At 36.1% G+C, this 23,910-nt stretch overlaps 1 long non-coding RNA gene across 1 annotated transcript in view; it reads right to left on the reverse strand.

Annotated features, from left to right (window-relative positions):
* Positions 1 to 770: 770 nt before the first annotated feature.
* The window catches only part of LOC124898879, a 29,388-nt gene continuing 6,248 nt past the window's right edge, over positions 771 to 23,910 (reverse strand). The window contains exon 2 of the long non-coding RNA XR_007055685.1: positions 771 to 1,337. This is a non-coding gene — a long non-coding RNA (uncharacterized LOC124898879). The remainder of the gene's footprint in view (positions 1,338 to 23,910) is intronic.

The raw sequence follows: 23,910 nt of genomic DNA on the forward strand, positions 1-23,910 counted from the left end.
TCTTATATGATGATAATACAGTCATTATTAAAATATAGCAACCCAATAAGGGTTGAGGTCAAATCCTAAGGGAACACGTGGAATTATAGATCTCAATAGTTGTAGTCAATGCGCAGAGCAAGAAAAGTAAATGGGAGGTTTTGTGTAGTAATCTCAAGAAAATAACTATATCAACTTCACTTGTAATCAGTGTAGGTGAACACTAGGATTACGTTCCCTTGATTTCTCAACTCCATAGGCCTATCATGATTTGTTGAACCAACCCAATACCTTACATGCAGAATTGATAAGTTATATACCTTCTACAGTCTATTGGATTAGCAGAAGGATTTTACTCTTTACCTTTTGAGTCTTACGATGTCGCCTTACTAACCCTTATATTGATCCCAATTAACTATTATATATATTGAGTCTCTAGTTACTAGATAAAATCTAACCATCTTACTTAGATAGAATCTAGAAGTATGGATTGACAGTTAAACTCCAAATTACTATTGTCTTTATCTTTTCCTAGTCACTACTCCTCTTTTGGAGTAAGCAACAATATCTAGGCGGGATCCTATTGTGTGCACCCATTAATAAAACTATAATAACAAAGATAAAGCAATACATGCGTGGGTATCAGTTCAAAACCACAACAACACTTCCCCTACTTCTTCATTCTGCTAGGGTTTCCACAACCCTAGCTATGGGTTTTAGCCACTCATGCTTGTGAAGAAATCACTAACATTCATAATTGAAAGCATAGATGAAGTCACAATGATAAGAGCTACAAAAACCCACAATCGTAATTGAATTAATGAACCAAAGTCAATACAACAGAATCCTAAGATCAAAATTGGATCTTGGAATCAAAATATGTGTGTGAGTATCAAAAGTGGATTACTCCTACTATAAACACATAAAGGATATTTATAGTACATGAGAAAACCCTAAAACAAAAGACCAAATGAAATAGGACAAAACTAGGTTAGTGGCCACATGTGGTCTGTACCTGCGCTCAGAACTCGAGCGCAGATAGTATCTGCAGTCTTGACCCTAGGTGCAGGTACAGGGCGCAGGTAGTGGGTGGAAAATTCCTGCAAATTCATCTCTTGGAATTTTGGACTTCTAGCACTTTCTTTGCCTACCTACGGTCCGTAGGTCCTACTTGCGGTCTGTAGGTTGACTTAGTAGGTATCGGGAGTCATTTTTTTTTTTAGCTTTTCTTTAATTCTCAAACATGCTTTGATAATGAACAAGTTGAAAAGTGTCCCAAACATCCATAATTACTCCAAATAGTAGCCAAAAACACATTTTCACCTTTTTCGTGAACTTAGCATCCATAACATGATTTCCTGCAAAACATACCCAAAAAGCATCATAAATAACAAAATAACCTCAAAACCCTGCATATTTTCCTCATTTTAAGCATTGCAAAGTGCTATGTTTCTATAGCATATCAACACCCTCCACTTAGAATATTTGCATGTCCTCAGGCAACATAACAAAATATGAACAAAAACAATGCTTAACTAGGAATCTAAGCTATTCAAGGTAGTCAGTCAACACTTAAAGCTCAAAACACACACACCCTCTAATCTTATTTCTCAAGACCAACTGCATATGAACATGGAGCAAAAAAATATGACGCAATGGGATCAAGGTATGGAAATTACATTAGCAATAGACAACCACTCATATATACAAGTTACACTACCCAATACAAATAAATAGTTAGCAATATGACTCAAGTGCCATTATAACAAGGATATCCTACTCACTCATATGAAATAATGCATGTCAATGTAGGGATGGTCAAGAGACACTCACATCCAGAAGAGAAGATCCAATCAATGTATGTTAAATACTGTAGGCTTGCCCTTATTTTTGTTACCTTAGCATTCAGATAGTCACGTTAGGACCACTATCGAACTTTTCTCGACTAGTAATACGGCTTGGGGTCTGTATGGTACATAAGGACATATCAAGTGACTAAGCCTCTTTGGCACTACACTAACATTGGGGTTTTATTTACTAGCCAATTTTCTTTTTATTCTACCTTTATTTCTCCTTTTTTATTCTTTATTGCACATTCAGGTTGGGTATGGTCTTTCATTCTTTCTTTTTCACTTTTTCACAATTTCTTGCTTCCACACCTAACCCTACTAACTCTTTATTTTATCTTACCCTTCTACATACCACTTTACAATATGCACTCCTATGATAGCTACCCTCAACTTAGGAATTTTGCCTGAGTTGAGGTGCACAATGTTCAATGAGGACAAGGGCCAAAATAGGTTTATTATAGCACAACTAGGAAGGTGAGTGGTGAAATAAGATAAATACGTTACAAGACTCAAAATAGGGATCAAGGGATACAATTCACACATAGAAGGTTATTTAGTCTAAAAGTGTACTAAAATAAAAAAAAATGGCCTATGATCCTTTCCTGATCGACTATGCTTTAACCTAGGATAAACTAACCAGGCAAGTTCTGAATTCAACATACAAAAGGAACTAGGTAGTATCTCACACACACATGGCAAAAGTCAATAATACCAACTACTACCTATCCAGTTCATGCAATTGTTAGCAAGTGATTATCATGTCCCTTATCTTAATGCCATAACAAGATCCACAATGTTCACACATATGTACATTTACATAGTTCTTAAATAATTTTTTTTTGAAGGGGTATCAAAAACTAATTAAAACATGACTATTTCCCTAAATACTTAAAAATATCCTAATTACATAAAAACAACATATAATACAAAGAAAACACAATATGACTTAAAATTATCCAAGACATGCCGATTCTACAATCATACTGTGGCTGACAGGAAAAAAAGCATGGCAACAAAAACCTACGATAGTATAGTATGCCCACCTCCAACTAAAAGTTGTGCACTATCCTCAATGCACTAAATTAAAGTAAAATAGAGGAGAGTGAGAACATACCTGGGATGCACTAGGTGCCCAAATCATGAGCATCCCCAGATGGGGGTATATTAACTAGCAAAGACGATGGTGGTGGATGTGCACACTAGATAATGGATCCGCTGCTATATATGTACACCTCTGCCTATCGATAAATGCAGACTCCATTGAATCATACTTGGCCATTTTAACGGCCTGGTCATATGGTAAATCAAGCTCCTACAAGTCTTCTATGTGACCTCTTTTGTACCCAATTACTGGGACCTCCTCATCACCCTTCCCAAGGAAATCAAACTATCTTGATATGCATGGAGGTGATATCTAGACCACCTAGGGTATAATTAAGAAACTAGCTGCAACACAGCTCTCTATGAGAGAGCATACTTTGCTCATAATATATCAAACTTTCTCTCATTTAGGCTAGATCCAGTGTATCTGTCTCTGTGTATTAGGATGTAAACTAACTTTCAAACTCATCAATCCATGTCTAAAAGTCATCAAATAAATTGGATAGTGCAACACTCTGTGCAACCTCCTACCAGGCCTCTGCCTGCTCAACTTTAGTCCTAATATTTGATCTCATCTTCTCTTAGAGGGTAGTCATCTCAATCTTAATAACCCTCACTCAAGAATTGGTGGCCCTCTATCAGTCTGCTAGGCTCTATAAAAACTCACTAGATATAGTGATTATATCTGAAGCAGGAGTTGCAATGGATGGGCAAGTAAGCCCTGAAGGTACACCCACCAACTCTGAGGTCAAACCCAAGGATGAAGAAAAAGTAGTTGGTGTGCCCTAGCCCTGCATACTAGAATTTAGAGCCTCTCTCTACTTCTCTATCTCCATGTCAATACTAACATCCACATTACCACGATGTGCCTCATCAGGCTCTAAGGAAACTTCTAGGCCCTTAAAATAGCCCTTAATACTACTTTCTGCTATTTTGGTATCCTAGAAGTGCCTAGATATGCCAGATCTTTCATAGTATTTGTCTGTGTAGTAGCCATCACAAGTACCCTCTTATCAAACCCTGGTATCTCAGTCACACCAGCCATATCACATAGCCTCTGAATCATGTAAGAGAATGGTAAATTAGTCAACTCCCCAAATACTCTGTTGTGTAACTCATACCTAAGGATGGAAACAAAATCAATGGCATGACCGACCATCATACAAGTAACCACCTCCCATGTCAATGTATTATCTGAAGTAGTGGGTATCAGTCGGTATCTAATCAGCAACCACCAAAACTTAGCCTAAATGTCAATAGGTTCTTCTTGATCATAGCCTGCCCCTCAATCTATGGGGTTGCATCACCCAAAGATAAAAAATAACTAGGTATCCACCTAGCCATCTAAACCCTCTCTCGTCGGTGCTCAGCCTTCTGCATGATATGTCGAAAACGTACGACCCTCAGTCTGTGGTCACCCTCAGTTATAGATGCATGAGTGGTATAATTTAGGCTGAATATAACTCTATGATAGTATCTATTAAAATGTCAACTCTGACCCCTCTAACCAATATATGATCAAGATGTGGCTGCATTATAAATCTCACTAGGCTTGGATGTCTGTGCAAAGGAATGACTACTGTAGCTCTACAGGATTTATAAAATTCCCATACCATAGCTGGGCTATAGGAACTGAGTGGTCTAGTTATCCACTCTAGCTAATATTTGTAGCTGTGGCACTCGATCTTGCCCCGATAGGTCAATTCAGTGCTCTTTAGAAATGCACCTAGTAGGCTTATGTTGTAGTATCTCCTACATCCCTTTCACACACCACCTCTAATGTCCCTCTTTGGGAGGTGTATCTGAGTCATATATAGGAGCGAGACTCTGTTCTACTGATGCATCATGGGAAAGTTGCTTTGTACCCTCCTCAAATTGGGGTACATTTGTCTGTTGTACATGAGTAGCGATACCCTCCTCAAACTGGAGCACCATCAAAGGATCCTTCTATTTAACCTAATCAAATAAATCCTGGGACCCCTCCTCAGACTAGGGGTCTTGAGAAAAAACCTATGGAGTAGGCTCAAAATCTGTCTTCTCATTATCACCATCATTAGGTGGAGGAGTGTGTGGGGGTTACATCCTTGTTGACTTCATTCATAGTCAGGCTGCAACTGTCTGAGCAATATGGCAAGTCTATCCTTTTATGACTATGTATGTCACCCTTACTACAGTGTCTCTACGTTGCTGCCTTGGGTACTCCTCTACTAAACCGCTAGGCTTGGGAGACTCTGCCCATCTCCTAGGGGTAGCGAACTATGTCTTCTTCAAATTTTTAGGTGTCATATGTACCTAAAAAACTAGTTCTTATTTTTCAACAAAAGTGAGGGATAACAAAAGTTGAAGAAAAATTCAAGATTCAAAAAGTTTGAATTTTTCCTCAATTTTCACACCTCTATAACCTGTTTGAAATCCCAACAAGTCCAATAAGCATATGGCTATCATAAATCATAACTCTCAATGTAAACAAACATGCTCAACTAGTGGTATTACTTTTATTCATTCAAGTTTAACTTCCGATTGGGGCCTAACTTTAGATTATTCTTCAAAATAAGGCCTTACATTATGATTTTAGGTTACTTCAAGGATCCTATATATAAGAATGATAGATATATATATTTTACAATAAAATACACATATCAACTTGTTTAAACAATAAACAGATTAATACATAACCATTAGGAGCTGAGAAAGTTACCTCTTATATGAAGAACCGGAAGTGAGTAATGAAAAACTCAAGAAAAACTACAGTTGGAACTTGTGTTTAGTGCGTTGGGGCAAGTTTATATTACAAATAAGTGTCAATATACCCTTTACTTAAGTGTGGGCTTAGTTTGTATTTTAAAATAGATGTTCGAATTCAAAGGTAAAAGTGAAGTTTCGAGGATTAGAATGAGGTTAAGGTTGTTTAAATATATGTGGGGGCTGTTTTAGGTCATAAGTGTTGGTGGGCCCAAAATTTGAATTAAAAAGTAGGCCCAATTTTCACCTAGCCGTGTCTTGTACTTACGGCTATCACCTGCGGTCAGGGTTTGGGTGCAGGTACCACCTGCGGCCAGCAGGTGCTGGGCCAAAAATTTTGGCCCACTTTTGTGCAATCCGAACTTGGAGTTTTGATCTTTTTCCAGCTACTTATGGTCCCGTAACCTAAGTATGAGGTCCCAAAAGTAAAATTAGATGCCAAAGCCCATAACTTTCCATTTTTCATCCTCAAAATTTCCACTTTTAAACTTATTACTCCACTTACTGTGAGGGACTTGTAAACATGATAGGTTGATCACACAGTCCACTTACTAGTAAATCGATGAATATAGCAATTTTTTCTGTATTTCGGGTAAGTCCAAGAGATAAAAAACTACAAAAAGGAAAAACAACAAAAATATGAACAATAACAATAGTGGGTTGCCTCCCACCCAACCCTTGATATAATATCGCAGCACGACATGGCTGTATTGGTTACTCAAACTTCACCAACAAGCCTATGGGTTGCCTCTCATGCAACTCTTGATTTTATGTCGTGGCACGACGTAGGTATCTTGACTACTAAAAATTCATCAAGATACCCATAGGAGTATCCTCCAGGTTCATCAATACAATTACTCACCGATACTACCCTCATTTTGGTTGGATGCTTCATTGCCTTTCAAATGTTGAATGTAGCCTCCTCATCCCTGACTCTAAATTTCATCTCACCTTTCTCTATGTCAACCATAGCTCTACCTGTGGACATAAATGGTCTTCCCAATATAATGGGCATCTTAGTGTCAACCTCATAGTTTTTTTAAACTAAATTAGGCAATAGCCTATTTTATTAAACACAAAAGAGGTCAATACAAAATAAATGGGTCAAGCCCAAGAGTGACCTGACTCGAATGGCCTGACCCAGATCTAACAAAACAAAAAGATACTATCAGACAACCATAGGTTTAGTATTCATTTTTGAAAGTAAAGCAGCCATAGTGTTGTCCCTTCGCCTTCTCCACCTAGATCACCAATGAGGCTATTTATACATGCTTTAGCTTCTTGCTCAATCTATGCGGATCATCAGCTATCTTCCTCTCCCTTTGTTAAGCTAAGTGTCTAAACTTCTAATAACCTTCTTCCCTTTTCTAGCTCAATGGGTTGAGTTTCTTAAGAAACAAATACCACCATTTGTACTAGAAAATAGAGTCCAATAACTAAAGTTTCACAGCTTTAACATCATAAAAGGTGTGTCTAAACCACTCTTTGGGATTTTATAGATCTGCCTTAGCTGGTATTTCAGTATACGAACCCTTTTCATCCAAAATCTCAGTAGATACAGGCATCATACTCAAAAGAAAATCACTTCTAACACCAGGTAGTTACATCTCTATAAATTCCTAATTTGATTACAACACCACTTATATATATTTTTTAACATTATACTATGCTATATTATTTCTATTTTTCAATAGGATGAGATAAGTGAAAAGAACCATTTATCAATTTGCATCGATTTTGATATTCTAGTTCCAGGTTCCAAATTCTTGCTAACACCTTATCACCTCTTTCTTATTCACTTTGTGAAATCCCTAAATGTTGTTGTATATTGCACCGTTTTTATGAAAGTTTTTTTGCTACTTCAAATCCGTTGTGAAACTTTTCTAAAATTTGGAGTAATAATTTTGTCGAGCATAATGATAGTTTTTCCTTTTGTTAGAAGCTATTCCATATTATTGTATTGAAATTCACTTGAAAAGTCAAAAACTAAGTTAGTAAAACAAATCAACTAGAGTGTTACCTTTCCAAAAAGAATGTACCACTATAACTGATCAATTTTCTATCATAGCTTTAATAGATTTGACCACGATTGTTATACTCCATGGGACCTTCCACTGTTGATTGGGAATCTATACCATAGCCTATGAATCAGTTTGCACCACTATTTGATGAATATAATTAGTTGTACAGAACTGAAGGCATTCCCTGATATCTCTAGCTTCTGCAACTAAGCTAGTAGCATCTTTAATTCTAGAACCTTTTGCTACCACTAGGTCTCCAAACTAATCTCTAATGCAAAATGCAATAGAACTAGGTCTAGGATTTCATTTAAAGGCACCATCTATCTTACCCTTTAATGTAACACCCCGAGAGTACACCCTGGATGCCACACGGTGCTAACAGTCTCAAGATACCACAAGCTAACCCCTGAGCTAGTGCCTACTGTGAGTACTGAATACTATACTGATAATGAACGTGTGCGAAAACAACTAAATATGCCATAAGGTTTCAATACAGAAAACAATACAACTGAAATCCACAAGTCTAAAACATAAGAAAAAATGCTAAAAACTGACTGATAAAACAGACAACTAACTGATTGTTTGAAATATCTGAAAGCCTCTAAAACTGACTAAATGAGAGTTGATGGGATCGGCCCCAACTAAATCCAACTGACTACTAAACTGAAATACTGAAATCACATAATCGGTCCTTCGAATATGAGGACACAAAACTGTTACTGCTGTTGATACACTGGGAGGTCTAGGTGCAGTCGGGAACCTGAGCATCTGAATATACTGTTATGCTAGATGGGGTTAAGCTGATATGCATGGGCTTATGTACATAAATAATAACAGACTGAATGAATAGCATGAGATAACTGATACATTTTATGCATGAAAGCGGTAAAGCCAAAGATACATGACTAAGCATATAACATGATACAGAAATAGCTTTTAAACTGAAGTACTAAAGTACTGATTCTGAATAACTGCTAACAGTATGCTATGGTCAAACAAACCTAAAACAGAACTTTGTACTGAATACTGAACTGAGACTGTGGGAGCATGCTATAATCGACATGCCCTAATGTACTATCAGGGTCCAACTAGTAACCCAGTTGGAAGGGTGTTAGCACCATGTCAAGGGTACTAACAATGGCTATGTGGATCCACTAATCTGATATCTCGAAGGACGAAGGTGTTATGCCTATCTGATGGGAGACCCTTCTAAGTCTATAGTGGTGTAGGTATAGAACAAAGGGACTGCTACTAACATCTCATACCTATTGATAAGGGAGACAAATGACTCATACTTACTTACAAGGGAAATGCCATCCCTAATCACTTGGTGCTAAGTCTTTACTCCCAACTAAAGGATATTGATTACTGGACTGAACTAAGTTTGACTGATATGGTAACTGACTGAACTGACCATATTCTAATATATATGAAACCATTCTGAAAATACTGAGACTAAGTAAACAACTAAGTTTTTGGTTATTCATAATCCCCCAGACTCGATAACATTACCAGTAGAAATATACTAAAGCTTCATAAGCATGATAAGTAATCATTGTTCAAAATTCATCTCTTAGGCATTTCATCACACAAATGGGAGTCATAAAGTTAAAGCATGGGAATAGTTAAATCATAGAATAATAACATAATTTCAATACAAAAATCATGGGTTAAGGATTTAACTTGTAAATATCATCCTTCAAATAGGTCAAAGGCTAATTCCAACAAAAACACATATCAACATGATATAAAAATTAAAATTCATGGAAGTTCATGGATAAAATTTATGAAAACATGTAAAGGCCATGATTTTAAACTTTAAAGCAGATTCTTGGACTCCATGGATGAATAGGACCCATGACTGAACATCTAACATACCTTAACTGATGAATTTTCATAAGTCCTTAGAGATATTTCTTGAAGATTGAACTTGGATTTAAAGAAGCAAGGGTTTTATTCTTGAGAGAGTTTGTGAAAAGATGAGTGATTTTGCCATTTTGGGACCTTAATCTCATGTTATGGGTGAGGCAAAGTAGGGAAAATGACTCAAACATCCCCACCTACCAGAATTAATTAAACTAAACATGGACAGTTATGTGGTAAGTAACGCATTGTATCACTTAGTCGACGCACAACATTGCACCTCACCAACACAATAAGTGGCGCACCGCAGCCATATCGCATTGACTCGCTAGTTTGAACATCCAAACAAGCCTTAAACTACATCCAAAAAATTTAAAACTTACATAAGACATGCTATCGACCACCTCGATCCTGAATTAACTTTAAAATCGATGTTCTAAGGTTGGAAAGGTCGAGATTAAAATCACCAAAGTTTAAGAGGCTTTGGAAATGACTAAGCCTTAATATTTAGTGAAATTTTCTAAGTCTTGGACCCCTTTAGCATGCAAGAATGAGCTAAAATGAGGTTGGATCTTATGGGGTCTTACAATATCTCTCACTTGGGAACATTCATCCTCAAATGAGACTGGTTAATCTAAGACTTATTGAGGTACTAAGATTTTATCCTGAATATGCACAACTGAAACACGATTACATAACTGAGTCTGAACATGGTGACTGACTGAACTGATTCATTAATGCATGCAATGACATATATATAATTATATGGCTAGGACTAAGAATAAAAAGGAGATAATAGAAGGGAAAACTTTTACCTTGAAATAAATCTGGGTTGGCAGAGAAAAGTTGAGGGTACTTGGTTTGCATATCTGCTTCTGCTTTCAAGTGGCTCCCTCAATAGATTGATTCTACCAAATATCTTTGACCAAACTTCTTTATTCCTTAGTATATGAATATGGTGATCTAAGAGTTCGACTAGGACTTCTTTGTGAGGAAGGCTATCCTAAACATCTAAGCTTTCTAAAGAAACAACGACAACTGGATCACCAATACACTTTTTTCAACAAAGAAATGTGAAACATTGGGTTCACTGATGCCAAATCTGTAGGCAAATTAGGCTTGTAAGCTACTTTTCCAAAGTGGCTCATGATTCTGTAAGGGCAAACATATCAGGGACTAAGCTTCCCCTTCTTTCCAAACCTCTTCACTCCCTTCATGGGAGAGATTTTCAAATAAACCAAGTCTCTAACTGTGAACTCAAGATCTCTCTTAGGTATATCCGCATAGGATTTCTGATAGCTTTGGGCTGTCTTAAGCCTTTCTCTAATTACCTGAACTTTCTCCAGTGTATCAAATACTGAATCTGGCCCTATTAATACAGTTTCACCTACCTCAAACCAACCAATAGGAGATCTATATCTCCTCCTATATAGAGCCTCAAATAGATCTATTTGGATACTGGATGATAATTGTTATTGTTGGCAAACTCAATCAATAGCAAGTGATCATCCTAACTGCCCTTAAATTCAATAATGCAAGCTCTCCATATGTCTTCTAGGGTCTGAATGGTCCTCTCTTCTTGATTATCTGTAAGATAATACTGTACTGAGATGAACTTGAGTACCAAGACCCTTCTAAAAATCTTTTCATAAGTGAGAGGTAAACTGAGTACCTCTATCTGAAATAATGGATAATGGGACTCCATACAACCTAACCAACTCTCTAATATAGAGATTGGAATAATCCTCGGCTGAATAAGAAGTATGGACTGGTAATAAATAGGCTGATTTAGTCATTCTATCTTCCATAACCTAAATCAAATCATGCTGACGACATGAATAAGGCAACCCTATCATAAAGTTATGTTCACCTCTTCCCACTTCCAAGTGGGGATGCTGAACTCCTACAGAATGCCACTAGGTCATTGGTGCTCAGCCTTAACCTACTGATAATAAGCACACTTGGCTACAAAATCAGCAATATCCCTTTTTATATCACTCCACCAATAAATTTTCAACAAATCACGGTACATCTTAGTGGCTCCTAGGTGAATAGAGTAAAGTGCCCTATGTGTTTCTACGAGAATTTGATGTCTCAAACCATCTACACATGGCACACACAGTCTACCCTGGCAATGCAACACACCATCTCCACCTTGGGAGAAAACCTCTACTTTCTGATCTCTGACTGACTCCTTCAACTCCACTAGACTGAGGTCCCTATCTTGTTTTTTTTTTTTACTTCAGCAACCAAACAAGATTCCAAACTATTCTAAACCCAAACACTATGCTTAGATGAGTCAACCAAATGTGTAACCTAGCCAACTGATGAACCTCCTGAACCAGCTTTTTCTTATCATTCTTAACACGAGCCACACTACCTATAGATAATCTACTAAGGGCATCTACCACTACATTGGCCTTGCTCAGATGATACAAAACACTCATATCATAATCCTCCAAAAATTCTAACCACTTTCTTTGATAGAGATTTAACTTTCTCTACAAAAAAATATACTACAAACATTTATGGTCCGCGAACACATCAACATACATCCCATACAGATAATGCCTCCAAATTTTTAAGGCAAACACAACAACTGCTAACTCAAAATCATGGGTAGGATAATTCTTCTCATGGGGTTTAAGTTGTCTAGAGGTATAAGCTATGACCTTAGCTCTCTACATCAAAACACAACCCAAACCAACTCTAGAAGCATCACAGTAAGCAACAAACCCATCTGAACCATCTGGAAAGGTCAAAACTAGGGCTGAGATAAGTCAAGCCTTCAATTCATGAAAACTCTTCTCACAAGAATCTGACCACTAAAACTTGACTTTCTTCTGAGTCAATCTGGACATAGGGGATGCAATAGATATAAAACCTATAAAAAACCATCGATAATAGCTATTTAAACCCAAGAAACTCCTAATATCTAATAGAGAAATAGGTCTGGGCTAGTTTCTCACTGCTTTGGTCTTTTGAGGGTCAATCTAATGCCATCATCAAAAATAATATGGAAAAGAAAAGCTATTGATCTTAGCCAAAACTCGCACTTACTAAATTTAGCGAACAACTGATGGGCTCTAAGAGTCTGTAATACTATTTTGAGGTGGCTGGCATAATTATTTTCATTATGGGAATAGACAAGGATGTCATCTATGAAGACTATGAAAAATATATCCAAGTACTTCTTGAACACTCTGTTCATCAAGTCCATGAAAGTTGCTGGGGAATTTGTTAGACCAAAGGACATGACTAGAAATTCAAAGTGACCATATCAAATTCTGAAAGCTATTTTTGGAATGTCATATTCTCTAAATCTGAACTGATAATAGCTGGATCTGAGGTCTATTTTAGAGAAATAACTGGCACCTGAAGTTGATGGAACAAGTCATCAATATTAGGGAGTGAATACTTATTGTTGATTGTGACTTTGTTCAACTAATGATAATTGATGTAGATTTTAAGAGAACCATCTTTCTTACGCACGAAAAAGACTGAAGAGCCCCATGGGGAAATGTTGGGGCTGATGAATCCTTTATCTAAGAGATGTTTCAGCTACTCTTTCAACCCTCTAAGCTTATTTGGAGCCATTCTATAGAGAGGAATAATGATGGGATGGGTATCTAGAAGAAGGTCTATTTCGAAGTCAATTTCCCCTTTGGGAGGAACTCCAAGAAGATCTTCAGGAAAACATCTGGAAATTCCCTCACTATTGAAATAGACTCAAGGTTGGCAGTGTCTAAACTAAAGTCTTTGACTTGAACAAGATGGTAAACACACCCCTTGGATATCCTTTTTCTCGCTTTAAGGTACAAAACAAACTGACCCCTAAGAGCTAAAGTACTACCCCTCCATTCAAGGACTGTTTTATTAAGAAACTAAAAATAAACAACTCTGTTTCTAGAATCAACTAAAGCATAGCATGAGTGAAGCCAATCTGTGCCGATAATGACATTAAAATCAGTCATCTCTAACTCCAAAGGATCCATTAAAGTGACTTTCTTGGATATTATAATCGAACAGATCTTGTATACCTGCCTGGCTATAATAGAAATATCTACTGAGGTGGACACAGAGAAGGGTTATGCTAAAGTCTTAGGACTGACACCAAAATTCACAGCTACATAAGGGGTTACAAAGGAAAGCGAAGCTACGGGGTCTAACAAAGCATAAAATAGAGGTGAAAGACCTAAAAATACCAATAACCATATCAAAAGAACTTTTATGATCCTGTTGGGACTGAAGTACATACAATCTGTTCTGGTACTAACCGCTGGTGGCATTAGAAGTGGCGCCTTCTACTGAGTTGGGCGTCCTGCTAGTGCTACTGAAGAGTTAGTCTGTTGGAGATCATTCATACCTTTCCACATACCTATCAAACATTTCCTCAACCCATGGTCTAGCTTACTACATCCAAAACACACATCACTTCCAGCCCTGCATATACCTTGATAATTTGTACCACACTTCCGGTAAATGGGATTAGTCCAACTACTGTTCACACTACCCTGAGTCTTAGATCCTGGCGCCCTATCCCAATTATTATTTCTGAACTTTGACACTAGAGCACTAGCTGAAGATGGAGATGGAGATAAATATTTCTAATAGAATTGAGGATGGTTACCACCCTCCAACCTTGGCTCGGCAAAACTAAAGCTCCCTGTCTTCGCCCTCTTACTCTCTCTTTTCTTCTCCTTAACTTTCTCTTCCTCAATCTATTGAGAATGGACCGTCAATTGATAAAAGTCTATCCCTTTATCAACATAGTGGTCCTACACTCCCTAACCATGCTATCAGCCACATCAGAGACAAACTTAATCATCCTAGATCTATTATCAGACACCACATGAGGAGCATACCTTGCCAGCTGAGTAAACTTAAGTGAATACTCTTTCACACTCATATTGCCTGCTTTAAATTAATAAATTCCAGCACCTTAGATTCCCTTATATCCAAATTAAAGAACCTATCTAAAAAGGCTATAACAAACTCCTCCTATTCAACAGGCCCTGCATCTACGCTTCTATCTCCCTTCTACTGCTTATAATAGGTGTGAGCAACATCCTGCAACTGGCAAGTACCCAACTATGGACTGTCATTAGAATTCACAACCATAATGTTAGTTACCTTTTGAACTATTTCAAGAAACTCTTGCGGATTCTTATCATACTTGGATCCCTAAAACAAAGTAGGGTTCATTCGGGTGAAGCCCTGAATCCTAGCTGTGGCAATATTAGCCATTGAAAAGATGGGACATTAGCTTGCTAATTTTTCTGAGCTGCTACTGAGTGAGCTAAATTAGTAAATACAACTTTAAATTTGGCATGAGAGATATGCTCATTTAGGGGATCTTTCTGAACAGGTGGATGAGCAGGCTGATTTCTATTTTTCCTTCCGTTATTCCTTTTGGGAGGCATGTTCTATAAATAGAAAGAATATTTAATTAGAAAGAGAGTTTAAATAGAGATCATGCTCATTCGGACAACACAAATACTGAAAGAAGGGGAACTTTTCCTAAAACGTCTTGTAGCCTCTTGTCCATAAGTGTTGCGCGCTTTACACCCATGCACAAGACTCTACTCAATGTGCCTTTTAAACTCCCTAGGACGCGTTGAAAACTTAGGATTTAATACTAATTTTGTAACGCTTCGAGAGTACACCCTATACGCCACACGATTCTTACAGTCTTGAGAGACCACAAGCTAACCCATGAGCTGGTACCTGTTGTGAGCACTGAATAATATACTGATAACAAACATGTGTAGAAACAACTAAGTGTTCCATAAGGTTTCAATACTGAAAATAATACAACTAAAATTTGTAAGTCTGAAACATAAGAAAAATTTTTGAAAACTGACTAATAAAATGACAACTAACTGATTATCTAAAATGTTCGAAAGCCTCTAAAACTGACTGAATGAGAGTTGATGGGACAATCCCTAACTAAATCCAACTGATTACTGAACTGAAATACAAAAATAACATAATCGATCCTGGAATATGAAGACTCAACACTGCTAATACACTGGGAGATCTAGGTGCGGTTTGAAAAAGAAAAAGAGGTCTAGGTGCCTATTTTATTAAAAGCAAAAGAGTTCAATACAAAATAAATGGGCCAGGCCAAAAATTAACCTGACCCAAATGGCCTGAACCGGATCCAACAAACAAAAAAATACTATCAGACAACCATAGGTTTAGTATTCATTATAGAAAGATAAACAACCATAGTGTTGTCCCTTCTTCGCTGCCTAGATCACCGATGAGGTTCTGTCTATGTGCTTTAGCTTCTTCCTCACCCTATGTGGATCATCAACTTTCTATCTCTCCATTTGTTAAGTTAAGTGTCTAAACTTCTAATTACCTTCTTCCCTTTTCTAGCTCAATGGGTTGAGTTTCTTAAGAAACTAATACTACCATTTTACTATGAAAATAGAGTCCAGTAACTAAAGTTTCATAGCTTTGATTTCATAAAAGGTGTGTCTAAACCACTCTTTGGGATTTTCTAGATCTACCTTTGCTGGCATTTGAGTATTAAAACCCTTTGCATCCAAAATCTCACTGGATGCAGGCATCATACTCAAAAGAAAATCACTTCTAAGACTAGGTAGTTACATCTCTACAAATTCCTAATTTGATTACAACACCACTTATTTATGTTTTATCACATGATATAATGCTACATTATTTCTATTTTTCTACAGAATGAGATGAGTGAAAAGAACCCTTTATCGATTTGCATCAATTTGCATATTCCAGTTCTAGGTTCTAATTTTTTGTTAACATCTTATCCCCTTGCTCTTTATTCACCATCTGAAATGTTGTATGTTGCACTATTTTTATGAAATTTTTGTTGCTACTTCAAATTAGTTGTGAAACTTTTCTAATATTTAGAGTCGTAATTTTGTCGAAATAATGATAGCTTTTCCTTCTGTTGGCCACTATTACATATTATTCTACTGAAATTCACCTACAAAATCAAAAACTAAATTAGTAAAACAAATTAGCTAGAGTGTTATATTCCCGAAAGGAATGTACCACTCTAACTGATCTATTTCCATCTTAGCTTTAATAGATTTGACCACGATTGTTATACTCCATGGGACCTTCCACTGTTGATTGGGAATCTATACCATAGCCCATGAATCAGTTTGCACCACTATTTGATGAATATAATTAGTTGTACAGAACTGAAGGCATTCCCTGATAGCTCTAGCTTCTGCAACTAAGCTAGTAGCATCTTTAATTCTAGAACCTTGTGCTACCACTAGGTCTCCAAACTAATCTCTAATGCAAAATGCAATAGAACTAGGTCTAGGATTTCATTTAAAGGCACCATCTATCTTACCCTTTAATGTAACACCCCGAGAGTACACCCTGGATGCCACACGGTGCTAACAGTCTCAAGATACCACAAGCTAACCCCTGATCTAGTGCCTACTGTGAGTACTAAATAATATACTGATAACGAACGTGTGCGAAAACAACTAAATATGCCATGAGGTTTCAATACAGAAAACAATACAACTGAAATCCACAAGTCTAAAACATAAGAAAAAATGCTAAAAACTGAATGATAAAACTGACAACTAACTGATTGTCTGAAATGTCCAAAAACCTCTAAAACTAACCAAATGAGGGTTTATGGAACAGTACTCAACTAAATCCAATTGACACCTTAACTAAAATATTAAAATAACATAATAGGTCCTCGAAATATTAGGACTCACCACTACTACTATTGCTGATGCACTGGGAGGTCTAGGTGTGGTCGAGAACCTGAGGATCTGAACCAATGATATGATATATCATAGCGCAAGAAATGAGTATGCGGTTAGTACTTTGAATGTATTGGTATGCTAGGTGGGGTTAGGCTGATATACATGGGCTCGTGTACATTAATAATGACTGAATGAATAGCATAAGATAACTAATACATGGTATGCATGAAAGTTGATACATGACATAATTTCAATTCAAAAATGATAGGTTAAGGATTTAACATGCAAATATTATCCTTCAAATGGGTCAAAGGCTAATTCCAATAAAAACACATGTAAACATGATATAAAAATTAAAATTCATGAAAGTTCACAGATAAAATTCATGAAAACATGTAAAGGTCATGATTTTAAACTTTAAAGCAGATTCTTGGACTCCATGGGAGAAAAGGACCCATGAATGAACATCTAGCATACCTTAACTAATGAATTTTTGTGAGTCCTTGGTGATTTCTTGAAGCTTAAACTTGGATTTGAAGAAGCTAGGGTTTTGTTCTTGAGAGAGTTTGTGAAAATATGAGTGATTTTTCCCTTTTGGGACCTTAATATCATGTTATGGGTGAGACTAAGTAAGGGAAAACTGACTCAAATAGCCCCACATACCCAAAATTAATTAAACTAAATATGGCTAGTGACGCATTAAGCGACGCATCGCATCGCTCTGTCGATGCGTTAGGCAACGTGCCATGTTGTACCCCACCAATGTGACAAGTGGCACGCCACAGTCATATCGCGTTGACTCGCTGGTTTGAACATCCAATCAATCCTCAAAACTCGTCTGAAAAATCCAAAACTTACCCAAGACATGCTAGCGACCACCCCAATCATGAATCAACTTCAAAATCGACATTCTAAGGCTGGAAAGCTCAGAATTAAAATCATCCAAGTTTACGAGGCTTTGGAAATGCCTAAGTCTTAACACTTTGTGAAATTTTCTAAGTCTTGGACCCCTTTAGCATGCAAGAGTGAGCTAGAATGAGCTAGGATCTTACAGGGTCTTATATTTAACCGTCCACTCTCATCCATCTCACTAGTTTATGAGTATAGAAAAATCTATACTCATGAAGATCATCCACTATACTAGTCCACTTTCTTCCAGTTAAGTCCATATAAAACTTGAGCTTAATAAACTTGACAATACTAGTATCTACTTCCCAAAAAATCTTTCTTTCCTGATAAACACCCCCATTTATAATAGTGTTCCTCTTTTTTCACAAAAACCAAAGAATAACTGTAGGGACTATGTTAAAAACAACCCTCATTCTAACATTACAATCATGATTTCTCCACATTCTTACACTTTACTTCACATTTATTCTTTGATCAACTAATCCAACTTCTCCACAGTAGTAATTCCACACTTTTTCAGCAATTTCCCCTTTAAGAAATAGATTGTTTATTGTTTCTCTTTTCGAATTAGAGAAACAGATACAATTCTTTTAGATTTCAGGATTCTATTTATTCATCGCAAAAGAAACTAGAATCCTCCCATTCCATATTCACCAAATTAAGAAAGAAAATTTAAAAGGCAATCCTTTATGCCATATTTTCTTTAAATCTTTAATTACATCAACCCTTTTCCTTAGAAGATCCCAAGCACTTTTGGTAGTGAAATGTCCTACACTATTCATTGTCCACTAAGATTTATCTGAATTATCTACAAGACATACAAAATCCATATTATCTCTAACATAGGTTACTACATGTTCTGGTACTAAATCTTGCATAACCTCATAGTTCCATCCCTCAACACCTAGGAAATCAAAAATCTCAGACAAAGGGTGACAAGTTTGAACCTCAGATTGCTGCATAAATAGTGGACCAGTATTCGTCCAATTATCAAACTAAGTAGAAGATGTTCCACCTTTAGGTTCCCACCAAATATACTTTTCAAGTTTGTCCCTATTGTTAAAAATAGGTTTTTACACCTGCGATCCACCTTTCCATTATACAGGAGCAGGTAACTATTTTTTATAGTACTTATTCCACATAAAGTTTGTCCACAAATTAGTTTGAGTCCTAAACCTCCACCAAAGCTTGGCTTGTATTGCATGAGTTACATCTTCCACTGATCTAAACCCAAAACCACCTTCTATTTTAGGAAGACATAACTTTTTCCAGGACACCCAATGATTTCTTCCACTAAGAACTTTATTTTTCCAAAACAACTTAGCAAATATTCTCTACATTTTTTCATAATACTCTTTGGTGGAACTATTATTGATAATACATAGAGTGGAACACTCTGAAGCATACTTTTGATGAGAACCTCTTTGCCTCCATAGGATAATAATCTCCCTTTCTAAGCCTGAAGTTTACCTCTAATCTTTTCAATCAGATCAACATAATCCCATAGAGGCAAAGAGGTATTCTAATGCATATAATCTTTTTTATTTTTAGAATGAGATAAGGGACATCCAAAATATTTCAATGGGAAAGATCACCTATTCATCCCTATAATCTTCTCCATCTGCCTTACCACATTTGTAGAGGTATTCTGATGCATATAAATAAAACATTTCCCCTATTCACCATTTTTCCAGATTTAGCTTGATAGTCCTACAAGATTTGCATAATTTTCTCCATTGAATACTCATTAGAAGAGGTAAATATGATAGTATCATCTGCATAAGAAAGGTGGTTCAAATTAGGGCTCCTCTTAGGCATACCATATCCCACATAGGATATGTCATTAAATAACAAATTAAGAGCTCTTGGAATCACTTCAGCTGATAAAATGAAAACTACAGGGAACAAAGGATCCCCTTGTTTCACTCCTCGTGTTGAATAAAGAAACCAACTGCATGACCATTCAACAATATAGAATAATAATTTCTAGAGATTAGTCTCCATATCACATCTACCACTTTATTTGATAAACCAAACTTCCTTATTAATTTCATCAAGAAAAACCAAGAGACCTTATTTAGGATTTGGTCATGTCAAGTTTCAGTACTATATTTGAAGGTTTTCCTCTTTTTCCAATATCAACAATAAATTCTTGAGTAAGCAGGGCATTCTCCACAATACTCCTTCCTTTCACAAATCCTAATTGATTTGGGGATATCAATCTGGGTAACAGATTTTCCAACCTATCATGCACAATCCTAGACATGATTTTATCAACAAAATTACTCAGACTAATTGGTCTTAAATCAGAAAAGAATTGCACATTATCCTTTTTAGGAATAAGAACCAATTTAGTATGTGTAATAGATTTAGGGAGAGTATTACCTTCAAATAAATCCTCAACCAAACTCCTTACATATCCACCAATAATGTCCCAACACACCTAATAAATTCTGCCATTTAACCCATCAGGTCCACTTCTACTATTCCCATTTAGTTTGAACACAACCTGTTTAATCTCTTTCTCATATGGAATAGCTTTAAGTACCATATTTTCCTCCTCAGTCACAACATTAGGAATGTACTTTAATAGGGGAAAATCTATTGCATCTCTACATTGTGAAAACTACTTTTGATTAAAAAATAGCCTCTTTTATAATCTGAGCTTCATTTTTTAACCAGCAACCAGAATCACCAATGATTCAGCAAATTTTTAGCCCATATTTCCTCTCTTTAACTATGGTATGGAAGAATGTAGTGTTTCTATCCCCATTCTCAAACCAATCATACCCAGCCTTCTATTTCCAATAGCTTTCTTCTAGTTGAAGATATCTGATATATTCAGCCTTTGCTCTCTGCATAACAACTCTATTTAATTATAAGGGAGAGTCCTCAAACAACTTCTCTTTAATCCTAGCTATTTCTTCCCTAATTATCAACTACTAAAAAATATCTCTATAAGTCTGCCTGCTCCACAGAGAAAGAGCTTTTTTTACCTTCTTAATCTTCCTTTACAAATCATGAAAAGGGTTATTAGAGCAATCAACCTCCATAAATTCAGAATGTTCTATCTAGAAATTGAGAAACATAAAAGACTTCTTCACCTTTTTCAATACTCTCACAGTATAGCACTAAAGGGGCATGATCCAACCCATCTCTAGCTAAATATTCCACCTCTACTAGATTAAACATAGCTTGAAAATCAGCATTACAAAAAAATCTATCCAGTTTCTCAAAAATGCAATCATCCTCGGCCCTCCCATTCCACCAGGTAAAAGGGCTACCCTTGTGATGAATTTGGGTAAGCTCAGCAATTTCAACACAATCTTTAAAGTCCTCAGTTTTAGCCAAAGTAATTGGCAAAACTCTAATGTTATCTGATGCATAAAATACTGAGTTAAAATCCCCTCCAATGATCCATGGTTTAGAGATACCATTGGATATGGAAATAATATTATCCTATGAATCCATCTTTTAACTTCTGTCATATTTAGCATAGACTATAGTCATCATAAAAGGACCCCATTATACTGATCATGAAGATGAAGATTCGGTAACTGTTCTATGTCTTGTTTAACTGTCATATTAAATCCATGATTCATAAAACACCAAATTTTACCATTATAGTTGTGAAATATAAGAGGCATTTGAAATCTTCCTCTATATTTATTAATATGCCTAGACTGCTAAAATGGCTTCAAAAGTACTATGAAAGAAAACTTGTTTAATCTATTCAGCATTTGAACTCTCTGGAAAGTTCTTTGAGATTTGGCCAACCTGATATCCCACACCAGTGCTTTTATCATTGCTTAGAATATTGACTTACATACCTCTCTTTGGTTGAGATCTGCTAGGGAGATTTCGGTCCCCATTACTTGGCTTTTTCCCTTTCTTACCTTGCTTCAGGGATTTGATTGTTCTTGGAGATAAGTCTGCTTCTTTAAATATTTGCTCCTCTAGATTATTTTTGTTAGTTTTATCCTCCACCCCTTCTATCAGTCCCTAAAGTTCATCTACTACTTTTACCTGATGGGTAAGAATATCATGAAGAACTATGTTAGGAGACTCAAAATCACCACTCCATTCTTGTTCAGCTACTGGAATAAGGAGTTGGACAATAGCAAGTCTTCTGTTGTTGTCCTTAATTGGATATGTTACATCTTCTAATTGTGCATGATTAGAACTCACATCTTTGCTTATTAAAACCTCCTTCTATATATCACAATTATCAAATAAGTTACTAAAATGTAACTTTCTTATACTTCCAGTGTGTTTATGTTACTTATCCATGCTCTATTTCTCTCTTCCATTAGACATTTGTTATCAATACAATCAGGTATGTTATGCTGATCTTGTACTTTCTATGTCTACTTATTATTTGAGTTTTTACTCCTTTGTTGTGTAGATGTAGAAATTTAGTGTTACTAGCTTGACTTATGTGTTGTTCTAGTTGATCTTAATAGATTCTAATGTGTATAACGAGTTCCTAAGGGTATGATTATGTAATTATGTGTGCAATAAATTTTTTTATAGTATCTAATGTTCACTTGAAACAATCCAAGATACAAAACAATAATTTAAAGATCAAAAGGACAACAGTAGTATTCTTAGCTTATGATTCTAGTTCATCGTCTTGAATTCTATATCATTGTGAGCTCTAATACGCGGCGTTTGATGCTATAGGATTATTGGTGAGTTTATAATTCATATATATGTATGATACACAAACTGAAAATCAACTTTAAACAACACCAAAAGGCTCGGAAAGGATGGACAAACACATGGAACAAGATTTAACCAAAAATGGACGTTTTGGAGTCATTGGCTTGCCAAAGAATTTAGGCACTGCGTTAGAGATGTTCCATGGACTTGGGGGCTTCCTAAATTAATACTTAAAGTATATAAATGCGATTTTTCCATGACACTTACCTTAATCACTGTGATATGGGCGTTGCTCACCGCTATGTCAAAATCCGCAGCTTGTGTCCTCCTATAAATAGGACCCTTAAACATTATGTTACACAACTTGGATGGCATTGAAACTTTAAGGGAGGATGGATAACACTTTAATTATGGTTTTTATTCCATTAATTTTGTATTATTATCTATTCTAACATGTATTCAATCATTGTGATTATGTTTATGTCCTTGAGTGGCTACACATACTTTTTCGGGGGAAATGCCAAGAGCATGATTACTCTTGTTATGAATTGATTTGTTTTTGATTATTTATAATATTTGGTTGTTTATTTATTGTTTTTATTACTATTTTAAGGATTCTTAACCCTTATAATACATCCATTGTCATCTTGTGATCCCGGAAGGAGAAACAAGAGGATAGAATGTGGGGTAAATAGAATTGGACTGTAATATTCAATAAAATGAAGTTATAGTTTGCATTAAGGAAAGGAATATACATAATTTACATTTTTTTTACTTACTGGATGAAATATAAATGCATTTAACTTAGTTGCCACATCCCGGCTCAATGATGTAGTTATGGGGCTTAGCTAGACAGGTTATTAGATAATCGAAAGACCATAGTCATTATTTCAAATCCGTAAATCAGCAACTAAGATAATTGACCTAACCAATGATGTTCTATCATGTAGTATGAGTGTTTGTAGTGCTTAACCCTGGGTTACTCCCATTTATTGTCCAAGAACCTTTACTTTTCTGCATTATTTACTTTACTTTCAGTTTATAAATCTCAAACTCTTT

This window comes from Capsicum annuum, chromosome 5 (genome assembly GCF_002878395.1).
Source record: "Capsicum annuum cultivar UCD-10X-F1 chromosome 5, UCD10Xv1.1, whole genome shotgun sequence".
Taxonomy (NCBI): Eukaryota; Viridiplantae; Streptophyta; class Magnoliopsida; order Solanales; family Solanaceae; genus Capsicum; species Capsicum annuum.